Raw genomic sequence first — 14426 nt, 5'->3', positions numbered from 1 at the left:
AGAAACCTCGGCCAAAATCCTTACCGATCGTTCAACCTCGACCAAAAAGCTTACCGATCGCTCAGCACCGACCAAAGTCCGTACCGATCGACCAAAGTCAGCCTGGGTCGAAGATCAGGTGTAAATACCGCGGGTTGAGTTTTTGGCCGAGGCGAAGGAATTTTTACGACCAAAAAGCTTACCGCGGTACACAGCCCTCGGCCATTTTCCTTACCGCGGGAAGCTTTTCTCGACCAAAATTTGTCCTTGTCCGTGCGTTTCAAAGATCAGCAATCCGGGGAACCATCCGGTCCGAACCAGTTGGCGGGGTCTTCAGCAAAGTTGGAGATAATCAAACAAAGATCCCAGAACAGTTGGAATCATCCAATTCGGACCAGTGGGGAGAAAGATACAGCTTCCGGAAGATGCACCAACATTACGCGCATCCGAGAACCGAACGGTGGAGTACAAAGATCACGGCGGACAGAACCTTTCCGGACCGAACCAGCTTGCCCGGTCTTCATCAAAGTTTGAGAGCTTTGAAAGACCTTTTCAGAACGGTTGGGATCGCTAAATTCGGACGAGTGGTTTGAAAGATAAAGTCTCCGGAGTTCACACCGGTCCAAACAGCTTATTTCCCGGTGATTCCAATGCGGTTCAAAGATATGAAATCCAGGAAGCCTTCCACTTCCCAAGCTCCGACGGTTTCTTCACCAAAGTTCGAGTTTATTGAGTCACCTTGACTATGAAACTGGTCTCAGAGCATTCGGAGTCGTGGGTCGAAAGTTACTGCCGCCGGAAGGCGACATGGTCGATACGGGCCCAAATATGTTGCGATACGCGCTAAGTGTTTCTTCAGGGCTCGGCATCATTACCTCGACATCAGCCAAGTCAAGGCTCATATTTTGGAAGTATCCTGAGCTAGGCCTCGTATAGATACCTCGGCACGTTGGGATCAAGGCATGCACACGTAAGAAAGGAGCTGGAAACGACTAAGTGTTGAACATGCACCTCGGTGTAGCGACCTCGGCGTGCATGCCGGACCCTATTCTCCCGAACCCCTCGACGTCCAAGCGCCTCGGCATTTTATCCCGAGGTCCATTGTCACAAGCCCAGAATCAAGAACAAAGCTGCTCAAAAACACACACGTGAAGATGGATCAAAGACTAGGGTTCATGCATGTTCTTGCCGTGTTCTTCACGAGATCTTCATTTGGATCTGGACTCACGTGCGCTCCTCGACATGAAAACCTCGGCTTCACTCTCCGACACACCGTGGCACTCACCCATCAGCCCAAGAACGCGGTTCAGTACCCGGTTTGTTCCGGGCTGACCCGCGACACTTTACCTTTGCTATATATACATTTTGAGACTAAAAACCTAATCATCTTATCTCTTATCTGTTTTTAGCTTCAAGAACTTGCCTCTTTGGTGAAACTGGATGATTCTAATCCGATATCTCACTTTTGCATGAGAAATCTTGTTCTTTCTTTATTTCTTTGATCATCTAACATTAAACTCCTCATCATGACCAGCTACACGTCTTGCAAAGGACTTAGTGAGCTCGTTATGATTAGTGAGTAGTCGTTTAAGCGGCTTTAGACGAGTAGATTAGGGTGCTTTCAAGGTAGATTAGTGGGTTTAGGTGTCTAGTCTTGCATGTTTCATTCTTTAACCGACGAGATCTCTAGGCTGGATCCAAGCACATCACTTGAGGTTCAGATCTGAGACATATCTCGCATCAAAAGTGTTCGTAGAAATGTCTGAACCACTCGGTTATGGGTTTAAGAGTCTTTCATCACGAGAGTGATAGTTCGTTCTCTTAAATGACATTTTTGAACTGATTCTTATTGCTGATTGATTCGATGCTTCTCAAAAGACATTTTTGGTATGAAGGAGGATCAGTTTAGATGCTTAATACTTTCATGAGAAGATTAACATGCCTTGAGTTCAAAGTTAAATGAAACTGCTTGATGTTTTGATACATTAACCAACTAGTTGAACTTGGAAGCATCCGAGTCAAGTATCTCGTCTAAAGTTCCTTGCTTTATTACATATTATCATCATCTGAATCGTTCAGTTATTATTTGCATCCTGTCTCTGTTTAGATCTAATCATTTGCTTTACCTTTCATGCTTAATCGTTTGTTACTTAGCTTAGTTCAAAACCTTCACCTTTTGTCTTGACTTAAATGAACAAACATCATAGTCTAGTGTCTCGTTGACTTGTCTGGATTGATACCTCTTTGTGCTACTTCGACAAAGGGGATTGATAGTCCTGAGTCCTATAAAAGTCCTATCTATCACTGGCCACTAGTTTGAGGATGATAAGGAGTAGCTACCTTATCTTTCACTTCATGCTTCCTCAGCAATCCCTCAAAGGTCTTGTTCACAAAATGAGAACCTCCATCAGAAATAACAACCCTTGGTACTCCAAATCTTGGGAAGATTATATTCTTGAACAACCTGACCACCACCTTGGAATCATTGGTAGGGGAAGCAATAGCCTCAACCCATTTGAACACATAGTCCACAGCCACTAGTATGTACTGATTCCCATAAGTTGAGATGAATGGCCCCATTAAGTCCACTCCCCAACAATCAAAAACCTCAACCTCAAATATTAGATTTTGAGGCATTTCACTCCTCTTTGAAATGTTCCCATGCCTCTGACAGGCATCACATGCTGAAACAACCCTCTGAGCGTCCTTGAACATAGTAGGCCACCAAAACCCACTTCGAAGAACCTTGGCCACCGTCTTGAATGCTCCCATGTGACCACAAAAAGCTGATCCATGGAACTCTTGCAACACAGGTTGCATTTCCTCTTCAGCAAGACACCTTCTATACAGCTGATCTTTGTTCAGGACATTGATAACCAAGAGTTTTTTAGGCTCTTAGAAGGATTATGAATCCCCTTGTCAAATTAGTATAAGGGGTGTCAATCCATATGTGTGGTAGTTAGGCACTAGTTTATGTGACAAGTTCTTAAGTCAAGTGAAACAAGAAAGGTTTGGTGACAAATAACAAGTGAAAATATAAACAAGGAACAAACAAGCAATGATAAATGAACTAAACAAGCAAGCTAAAAATGATGGTGGTGATTAAGCAAATGATAAAAGATAACATTCTAGATGTGATCATTGATTAGGGTGCTATAGATATCAATTCATGATGCTAAGAACAATAATGCAATGCAAGTTACTCTTTAGTCTAGACTTCAAAAGCAGATTAATTCACTCTCATGACAATAATTCCCTTTGTAAATCACTTAATCAAGATTAATTCACCTTAAGCAAGATCAAGCAATCAACTGATATGTTCATAATTTGTATCATTTAGGTTGCATAATTCATTCCAAATCATGTTTTATTTCATGTATTTTAGGTCCTTAGGGTTTGTTTTAGAACTTAGGAGATGCATTAGGTCCCAATGAGTCTTTGCATGTTTTTAGTGTTTATCAGGTCTATTTGGAGCTGAAAAGATGAATCCAGGAGGTGGAATGGTGATCAAGGCTTGAAAAATGGTGAACTTGTGTTTTTGGAGGTTATCAGCCATTCTCGCGTACCAGGGAGGTTTTTACCGGCCATTTTCATGTACCGTGGATAGACCTTATCGGCCAAAACGCGTACCGCGAGTGGATTGTATCGGCCAAAATCTCCGGGTGAAGACACGTTTCCGAAATCGCCTGTCCGGGGAACCTTCCGGTCCGATTCAGTTGGCGGGTGCTTCATCAATGTTGGAGAGAATTGAATCACGGTTGCATAGCAAGTAGAATCATAGAATTCGGACGCGTGAGCAGAGAGGTAAGCTCGTCGGAAAAAACCCCTATCTCGCTGCTGTTTTGGACCAAGCCGATAAGCTCTGAAGAATGCGAAGGACGGTGCACTTCCAGGCCGATTCAGTTTCCGGGGCCTTCATGAGCATCAGAGACATTTGACTCCTCTTTCCAGAACATCCAAGATCATTCAATTCGGAGCTATGAACAGGAAGATACGGTCTCCGGAATGGACACATGTATAGACGGCTCTCTCTGATCGTGTAAATGCATTGCAAAGATGAGCCCTCCAGGAAGCCTTCCACTTCCCAAGCGCCGAAGCTTCCTTCACCAAAGTTGGATATATATGAGTCCTCTGTCCTCTGCAACCGGAATCACTTAATTCGGATAAGTATATCCTGAGTTACACTCTCCGGAGTGCGAAGTGGTCCAGACAGCCCTGAATGACTAAGTTAAACATGTCGCGATGGAATGCCACGGTCCACACTTGGCCGTGGCAACTTTTGCACACCTTCGGCGAATGACACGATCTTCATGCCACGGTCTACACTTTACCGTGGCAAACAAACACTTGGCTGGGAGGAATTTTGCAAGCATTCGGCGATTGACACGGTCTGAATGCCACAGTCTAGGACTTGACCGTGGCAACTTTTGCAAATCTTCGGCGATTGGCACGATCTTCATGCCACGGTCTACACTTGACCGTGGCAAGCAGACAATTGGCTGGGAAGGACTTTACAAGCATTCGGGTTTTGACACGGTTTGAATGCCACAGCCTGGGACTTGACCGTGGCAAACAAATACTTGGCTGGGAAGGACTTTACAAGCATGCGGGTTTTGACACGGTCTGAATGCCACGGTCTGGGGCTTGACCGTGGCAACTTTTACACATCTTCGGCGTTTGACACGATGACTTGCCACGGGTTTTGGACGAGGCTTGTTAGACCGTGGCATCAAAATGCAGCCAAGAACACGCGAGAAAGCTTCGACAAGGTCAGGTTGCCACGGCCACACCAAGAACACACTTGACCGTGGCAAACCCATCTTCACCCACCAAGACCGGGTCAGTACCCGGTTTGTTCCGGGTTGACCCGGTTCGCCCAAAGCACCTATATATTGTTTTTAGACCTAATTTGGAGAACACCTTTTATCTACTTTTAGTTTCTTTTCCCTTTTTGTGAAAGACAACTTGATACACCTTGTTTTTAAATTTTAATATCGATTTGAAGTTTCTTTTCATCTTGTTCCATCATTTCTTATCATCAAATCACACTTCTAATCATGATTAACAACACATCTTGCAAATGATCTAGTGTGTTGATCATGATTAGTGAGTAATCCCATATTAAGGTCTTAGATATGTAGATTAGGGTGCTTAAGTGGTAGATTAGTGAGCTTAGGGGTTAGATCATGCATATTCCATTCTCTACAACTTGTTCTCTATGCTAGATCCATACAAATCATATGTGGTCTAGATTCTGGGCATTTCATGCACCAAAAGTGTTTGATGAAATGCCTGAACCAAAGTTGTTAGAGGTTTAAGTGTTATTCATCATGAGAATGATAGTTTATATGCTTAAATGACAGATTAAACTGATTCTTAATGCTTGTTAACTCATGTTTCACTGATGATGATTGGGTTAGAAACTGTTTTAGCATAGGAGTTAATACATTCATGAGAGGATTAACTTAATTAAAGATGTTTATGTTGAATGGTTTGCTTGATCATATGATTCATCAGCTTATTAGTTTATCACTGAAGGCACCCTAATCCACTATCATGTCTAAGACCTTTCTCATCATCATTCATACATTCTCATCATTTGTCATTGTTTAGTTCTTGCTTAATCATTTCATTAGTCTTTAATTCTGTTTAAGTTTGTAGTTGTCTCTAGATAATCAAAACACACTCTTGTTTGCTTGAATTAAGAATCTGGTCACATAGTTTAGTGCCTAACACCACATCTGGATTGATAAACCTCTTTGTGCTACTTTGACAAGGGGATTGATAGCCCTGAGACCCTAAAAAGTATTGTCTATCAATTGGCGCCGTTGCCAAATTGTGTTTTGTTTAGCATTAAGCTCTGATCTGTTCTTGAGATCAAGTGCTTACTTCCTTGTTTTTACTGATTACTCTCAAGTTCTGTTTGTGATTTCAGGTGTATGAACACCAGGTCTAGATCAAGAAGCTGTGGTCCACCTTTCCCTCTCAACGACAATATCAATCTTCTGGTACCAAGGAGGAGAAGGGACAGACGTGGTAGAAAAATTGATCAGACTGACATGGCAGAAAAAGGAGATCACGTGGTAGACATAGAACAGCCAGTCATGAGCAATAAGCTCAAGGTAATGGAGCTGGTAATGGAGTTGGTCAAGGGCTGAATCAGGGTAATCTTCATCAGGAACGGGTGCATCACCAACAAGCTTATGTCCACCAGGGACAAGCTCAAGCTCATCAACAGAGGCATCAAGCCAATGTTCAGCAAAGACAACAAGTGCACCACCAACCCCAGCCCTTCCAACACCAACAAAGAAGATTTGAGCAACCCTAAGTCTATGTTGGAGAGAATGACAGGGCCAATGCTCATCAGTATGGAGCTGGTATTCAGGCACCACCTGTGCAAAACATCAACTTTGAAATGAAGGCATCATTGCCGAATATGGTCCAGAACTCAAAGTTCCATGGGTTAGCAAAGGAAGATCCTTTGGAACACTTGGACCAGTTTGATAAGGTGTGTGATCTGACCAAGATTAATGGAGTTTCAGAAGACAGCTTCAAGCTAAGACTATTTCCCTTCAGTCTTGGTGACAAAGCTCATCAATGGGAGAAGAATCTTCCAAGAGGCTCCATTCAAACTTGGGAGCAATGCAAGCAAGCCTTCTTATCTAAGTTCTTCTCCACCTCAAGAACTGCAAAACTGAGGAACCAAATCTCTAGCTTCACTCAGCACAGCAATGAGAGTTTTGGTGAAGCATATGAGAGATTCAGGAGCTACACAAACCAATGCCCACACCATGGATTTAGTGAGGCTTCTCTTCTCAGCACACTTTATAGAGGAGCTCTTTAGAGCTAGTGGAGAACTTGGCATTGAGCAATGATACTTATGGTGAAGACTATGACAGATCAAATAAGTCTGAAGGTTCAAGCTCAGAATAGAGGCTCACTAGGGAAGTTAAGGAGTTGAGAAATGAATTAGACAAGTTGAAGTTGGTAACTCACAAGCCAATGCATTTTGTTGGAGAGTATGAGGAACCATCTCAAATCTTTGAGAACATAAGTGAAGAGGGTCTCACCCAAGAGGAGCTTAACTACATTGGGAATCAGAGGTTCCAGAGATATCAGTATGGTAATGCCAATCCAAACCTTTCTTACAGGAACACCAATGTAGCTAACCCACAAGACCAGGTCTATCCCAATTCTCAAGCTCCACAGAATTTTGTTCCCAAGAACAACTTTCAAGGGTCATTCTAACCCAAGAATCAGTTTGGTTAGAATCAGGGTTTTTGTCAGCAACAGCAACCATTTCAAGGTCCTAGTTTCAGTTCACAGCAGCAAAAGGCACCACCAGGGTTTGGTCCACCACAGTTCCAACAGCACCAGCCTGTTCAACAACAGTTTCAGCCACCAACGGTTCAACAGCAGCCACAGATGGGTACAGATATGGTTGGTATTCTGCAACAATTACTTCAGGGTCAACAGATCTTTGCAAGCCAGAATGCAGCCATGCAGCAGGAAATCAAGGAACTGAAGCAGAACCATGCCTCAAGCTCAAGGAACCAAGGTCACCTACCTGGAAAACCAGAACCCAACCCCAAGGAATATGCCAAGGCCATTACACTGAGGAGTGGAAAGGAGTTACCTGGTATTGAGAACAACAATGTGATCATTGAGGACAATGATCAAACTGAGGGGAGGCAGCCTTAAAAGATGATCAAGTTGCTGAGAAACCTAGGACAGAAAAGGGTAAAGAGGTAGCAAAGGAACCAGAACCAGAAAAGAAATATGTGCTACCACCTCCATACCAACCCAAGCTCCCATTTCCAGGGAGATTCAAGAAGCAACTAGTGGACAAGGCAAGAGCTGTATTTGAGAAGGCACTCAATGAGACACCACTCACTATGCCTCTCATTGATGCATTCTTAATGATGCCAAACATGGGGAAGTTCTTGAAGGATGCCATTCTGAACAAGAAAAAATAGCTTCAAGGCATGGTGGTACTAAGTCATGAATGCAGTGCTATCATTCAGAAGAAGTCCATTCCAAGGAAGTTAACTGATCCAGGGAGTTTCACACTCCCTTGTGCCATTGGACCTCTTCTATTCTCTGGATGTCTTTGTGATCTAGGAGCATCAGCCAGCTTGATGCCATTCTCCATAGCTAAGAAGCTGGGCTTTAGAGTCTTCAAACCAGCAAGGATCTCTCTTATCCTTGCAGATAGATCAGTTAGATTGCCTATTGGTATGTTGGAAGATCTACCTGTCAAGATTGGTGGTTTTGAGGTTCCAACAGATTTTGTTGTGCTGGAAATGGATGAGGAACCAGTGGATCCTCTTATCTTGGGCAGACAATTCTTAGCAACTGCAGGAGCTATTATTGATGTGAGAGGTGGGATAATAGAGCTTCAACTTGGGTCTGAAAAGCTCAAGTTTGATGTGAATGAGATGATGAAGAAACCCACCATTGAAAGTCAATGTTTCTATGTGGAGACAATGGATCAGCTGGCTGATGAGTTGCTAGAGGAGCTGAACACTGAGGATCCTCTTCAAGCTGCTCTAAATCAAGAACAAGGAGACAATGGGCTCTTAGCAGAAGAAAGTGAAGGGTATTAGTATGATTAGTGAGTAGTCCCCTTAATGAGGTTCTAGATGTGTAGGTTAGGGTGCTAAAGTGTTAGATTAGGAGTGCTTAGGGCTAGATTCATTGATTCATCTCTCTAAACAGCTGTTATCTAAGCTAGATCTTTGCACATCACTTGTGATCAATATTCTGGGAATTTTATGCACCAAAAGTGTTTGATGAAATTTCTGAAAGAGCTGTATTAGAGGTTTATGCATTAGCTGCATGATGATGTCTTGTTATTAGCATAAATGATCTTTTAGAACTGTTTCTTAATGCTCATTGATTCATATTTTATAAATGATGATTTGGTTTGAAAATGGATTAGTGTAGAGGTTAATGCCTTCATGAGAGGATTAATCTAGATTTGAGTTCTAAATCATTTGAATCATGTTTCATCATTGTCATTAGCATTTCAAGTTTAGCACCAAAGCACCCTAGTCAACTATCATGTCTAGAATCTCATGCTTCCATCATCTCATATTCACATCACTTGTCATTTGCTTGGTTCTTGTTTAATCATTTCATTAGTCATTAATCTTGTTTTAGGTTTTTAGTTGTCATTAGTCAGTCAAAACCTCACTTGTTTACTTGAATTGATGAACTGATCACATAGCTCCAAACTGGATGATCTCCGATGTTCTGGAAAGAGCACTCAAATATATTGAATCTTGATGAAGTCTCCGGCAGCTGAATCAGACTGGAACAGCATCGTCCCATGCAATCTTTGTGACTCATTGGATCGGTCTTGAAATTGTAGCGAGACAGTTGTGCCTTCCGGTGAGCTTAACTCTCTGCTCACGACTCCAAATCCAATGATTCTACCTGTTATCGATCTGTGACCTGATCATCTCCAACTTTTCTAAAGACCCTGTATGCTGAATCTGATATGTTCATAATTTGCATCATTTAGGTTGTATATTTAATTCCAAATCATATCTTATTTCATGCATTTTAGGTCCTTAGGGTTTGTTTTAGGACTTAGGAGTTGCATTAGGTCCCAATGAGTCTCTGCATGTTTTGAGTGTTTATCAGGTGTATTTGGAGCTATTTGGAGTTGAAAAGGTGAATCCAGGAAGAGAAATGGTGATCAAGGCTTGAAAGATGGTGAAAATGGGTTTTTGGAGGTTCTCGGCGTGAGCAAGAGTTAAGCTCGTCAGAAAGAACTCCTGTCTCGCTGCCGTTTTGGACCGGTCCGATGAGCTCAGAAGAATGCGAAGGACGGTGCACTTCCAGACCGATTCAGTTTACAGGGCCTTTATCAGAATCCGAGATATTTGAGTCCTCTTTCCAGAACGTCTGAGATCATTCGATTCGGAGCTATGAGCAAGAAGATAACATTTCCGGAATGGAAGCATGTCGAGAAGACTCTTTCTGATCGTGACGATGCACTGCGAAGATGAACCCTCCAGGAAACCTTCCACCTCCCAAGCACCGAAGTTTTCTTCACCAAAGTTGAAGATGTCTGAGTCTTCTATCCACTGGAGCTGGAATCACACCATTCGGACCAGTACCCTAGAAGTTACGCTTCCCCGAATGTGAAGTGGTCCGAGAAGCCCTGAATGCTGCGAGATAGTCTTGCGACTTGGTTAACTCGCAACGCTTGAAGATAAATGCCTGGAGGTTGAGCTGCAAGTTGAGAAGTGCGGGTAAGCTATCACTGGATAAGGTCTGAGGCTTCCGAGCAAGAAAAATGCTAAGTCCAATATTGTGCGACTTAGGCATGCGAGTTGGCCGCGTTTGGAACTACACCGCACGAAGACTCGCAATCTACACCGACTTGAGCCTGCGACCTGGGAGTAATGGAGACCAAGCCGCACACATCCCTGAAGGCCCCTGCTACATGGTCGTGCGAGTTAAGGATCAGAGAAGACTTAGCCGCACAAAGACTCACAATTCACATCAAGACGGGCATGCGGCTGAGCTTACAGGGTTTTATCTCGTTCAAGCTCTTCTCCTTGGTTGTTCCACTTGGGCATGCGGCCTGGGACTAAGGGATGACCAAGTCGCACACATACCTTCCCCAGATTTCGCATTGATCATGCGAGTTGAAGAATAAAAAGATTAAGCCGCACAAAGACTCGCAAAACACATCTAGTTGGGCGTGCGGCTGAGACTAAGTGACTTAAGGCTCACAAGACCGTTTCTTCACCTATGCGACTTGGGCATGCGACCTGGGAGACTCTTGACCAACTCGCACATTCGTCACTTTATCCATTAAAGCCGGGCCAGGACCCGGTTTGTTCCGGGCTGACCCGGTTTGTTTTCAAAGACTATAAATAGTTTTTAGGGTTTTTTCCCCAAAACTTAAGCTTTGTTCCCTTTGTCTCTTTCCTCTTTTGTGAAAAGACTCCACTTAAGAAGAGAAATATCGATTTTTGATTGTTTAATCAAGAATGTTTAAGAGATCTTTGTGTTTAAAGCTGCAAATCCATCTTCTCCATCTCTATTTTCTCATCATTAATCATGCCAATCTTCTCAACTTGCAAAGGTTTAAGAGAGATTAATATGATTAGTAAGTAGTCACCTTAATGGGATTCTAGATGTGTAGGTTAGGGTGCTAGATGTGTAGATTAGGAGTGCTTAGGGCTAGATTCATTGATTCATCTCTCTAAACAGCTGTTCTCTAGGCTAGATCCTTGCATATCACTTGAGATCTAGATTCTGGGAATTTCATGCACCAAAAGTGTTTGATGAAATTCCTGAAAGAGCTGTATTAGAGGTTTAAGCATTTGCTGCATGATGATGTATTGTTATTTGCTTGAATGATCATTTAGAACTGTTTATTAATGCATACTGATTCATATTTCACAAATGATGATTAGGTTTGAAAATGGATTAGTGTAGGGGTTAATACCTTCATGAGAGGATTAATCTAGATTAGAGTTCTAAATCACTTGAATCATGTCTCATCATTGTCATTAGCATTCCTGATTTAGCATCAAAGCACCCTAGCCAACTATCATGTCTAGAATCTCATGCTTCCATCATTTCATATCATCACATCTTGTCATTTGCTTAGTTCTTTTTTGATCACTTCTCTAGTCATTAATCTTATTTTAAGTTTTTTTAGTTGTCATTAATCAATCAAAACCTCACTTGTTCACTTGAATTGAGAAACTGATCACATAGCTTAGTGTCTATCACCACATTCTTGGATTGATAACCTCTTTGTGCTACATTGACAAGGGGATTGATAGCCCTGAGACCCTCAAAAGTCTTGTCTATCAATTGGCGCCGTTGCCAAATTGTGGAATGTTTAGCATTAAGCTCTGATCTGTTCTTGAGATCAAGTGCTTATTTTTAGTTTTTAATGATTACTTTCAAGTTCTGGTTGTGATTTTAGGTGCATGAACACCATGTCTAGATCAAGAAGCTGTGATCCACCTTTCCCTCTCAACGACAACATTAATATTTTGGTACCAAGGAGGAGAAGGGACAGGCGTGGAAGACAGATTGATCAGGCTGATATGGAAGACCAAAGAGAGTATGTGGTAGACATAGAACAACCGGTTCAGGAGCAACAGGCTCAGGGTAATGGAGCTGGTAATGGAGTTGGTCAAGGGTTACATCAGGGTAATGTTCATAAGGAACAGGTTCATCAACAGCAAGCTTATGTCCACCAGGGACAAGCTCCAGCTCATCAGCAGAGGCATCAGGCGAATGCACAGCAAGACAACAGGTGCACCACCAACATCAGCCCTTCCAACACCAGGAAAGGAGATATGAGCAGCCACAGGTCTATGTTGGAGAGAATGTCAGGGCAAATGCTCATCAGTATGGAGCTGGAATTCATGCACCACCTGTGCAAAACAACAACTTTGAAGTGAAGGCATCCTTGTTGAACATGGTCCAGAACTCAAAGTTCCATTGTTTAGCAATGGAAGATCCCTTGGAACACTTGGATCAATTTAAAAAAGTGTGTGACCTGACAAAGATAAATGGAGTTTCTGAGGACAGTTTCAAGCTAAGATTATTCCCCTTCAGTCTTGGTGACAAAGCTCACCAATGGGAGAAGAATCTTTCAAGAGGCTCCATTCAAACCTGGGAGCAATGCAAGCAAGCCTTCCTATCTAAGTTGTTCTCCACCTATAGAACTGCAAAACTGAGAAACCAAATCTCTAGCTTCACTCAGCACAGCAATGAGAGTTTTGGTGAAGCATATGAGAGATTCAGGAGCTACACCAACCAATGCCCACACCATGGGTTTAGTGAGGCTTCTCTTCTCAGCACACTTTATAGAGGAGCTCTTCCCAAGATTAGAAACCAGCTGGAAACTGCCTCCAATGGAAACTTTCTGGGTAAGGAGATTCATGCTGCTTTAGAGCTAGTGGAGAACTTAGCAATGAGCAATGACACTTATGTTGAAGACTATGACAGATCAAATAGATCTGAAGGTTCAAGCTCAGAACAGAGGCTCAATAGAGAAGTTAAGGAGTTGAGAAGTGAATTGGACAAGTGGAAATTCACCACTCAAAAGCCAATGCACTTTGTAGGAGAGTATGAGGAACCTTATCAAATCTTTGAGAACATAAGTGAAGAAGGTCTAACTCAGGAGGAGCTTAACTACATTGGGAATCAGAGGTTCCAAAGATATCAGTATGGCAATGCAAATCAGAACCTCTCTTACAGGAATCCCAATGTAGCTACCCCACAAGACCAGGTCTATCCCAATTCTCAAGCTCCAAAGAACTTTGTTCCCAAGAACAACTTTCAAGGGTCATTCCAACCCAAGAATCAGTTTGCTCAGAATCAGGGTTTTGGTCAGCAACAGCAACCATTTCAGGGTACTGGTTTCAGTTCACAGCAACAGCAAAAGGTACCACCAGGGTTTGGTCCACCACAGTTCCAACAGCAAGCGCCGGTTCAACAACAATTTCAGCTACCACCGGTTCAACAGCAGCCACAGATGGGTTCTGATATGGTTGGTATTCTGCAACAACTACTTCAGGGTCAACAGATATTTGCAAGCCAGAATGCAGCCATGCAGCAGGAAATCAAGGAATTAAAGCAAAACCAGGCCTCAAGCTCAAGGAACCAAGGCCATCTACCTGGAAAACCTGAACCCAACCCCAAGGAATATGCTAAGGCCATTACACTGAGGAGTGGAAAGGAGTTACCTGGTATTGAACAAAATAATGTGATCATTGAGGACAATGATCAAACTGAGGGGGAGGCAGCCTTAAAAGATGATCAAGTTGCTGAGAAATCAAGGACAGAAAAGGGTAAAGAGGTAGCAAAGGAACCAGAACCAGAAAAGAAATATGTGCTACCACCTCCATACCAACCCAAGCTCCCATTTCCAGGGAGATTCAAGAAGCAACTAGTGGACAAGGCAAGAGCTGTATTTGAGAAGGCACTCAATGAGACACCACTCACTATGCCTCTCATTGATGCATTCTTAATGATGCCAAACATGGGGAAGTTCTTGAAGGATGCCATTCTGAACAAGACAAAAGAGCTTCAAGGCATGGTGGTACTAAGTCATGAATGCAGTTCTATCATTCAGAAGAAGTCCATTCCAAGGAAGTTAACTGATCCAGGGAGTTTCACACTCCCTTGTGCCATTAGATCTCTTCTATTCTCTGGATGTCTTTGTGATCTAGGAGCATCAGTCAGCTTGATGCCATTCTCCATAGCTAAGAAGCTGGGCTTTAGAGTCTTCAAACCTGCAAGGATCTCTCTTATCCTTGCAGATAGATCAGTTAGATTGCCTGTTGGTATGTTGGAAGATCTACCTGTCAAGATTGGTGGTTTTGAGGTTCCAACAGATTTTGTTGTGCTGGAAATGGATGAGGAACCAGTGGATCCTCTTATCTTGGGCAGGCCATTCT

The 14426-nt window shown here is 42.8% G+C and overlaps 2 non-coding genes across 2 annotated transcripts; both read right to left on the bottom strand.

The window, feature by feature from the left end:
* Positions 1 to 6670: 6670 nt before the first annotated feature.
* LOC112084700 lies at positions 6671 to 6777 on the bottom strand. The gene has a single exon (XR_002898361.1). It is a non-coding gene; the product is annotated as a small nucleolar RNA R71 (small nucleolar RNA).
* A 5917-nt stretch (positions 6778 to 12694) lies between these two features.
* On the bottom strand, positions 12695 to 12801 carry LOC112084679. The gene has a single exon (XR_002898341.1). It is a non-coding gene; the product is annotated as a small nucleolar RNA R71 (small nucleolar RNA).
* Between the last annotated feature and the right edge of the window lie 1625 nt (positions 12802 to 14426).

This window comes from Eutrema salsugineum, unplaced genomic scaffold (genome assembly GCF_000478725.1).
Source record: "Eutrema salsugineum unplaced genomic scaffold, Eutsalg1_0 scaffold_4, whole genome shotgun sequence".
Classification (NCBI taxonomy): Eukaryota; Viridiplantae; Streptophyta; class Magnoliopsida; order Brassicales; family Brassicaceae; genus Eutrema; species Eutrema salsugineum.
This window is presented reverse-complemented; position numbering and strand designations above follow the sequence as displayed.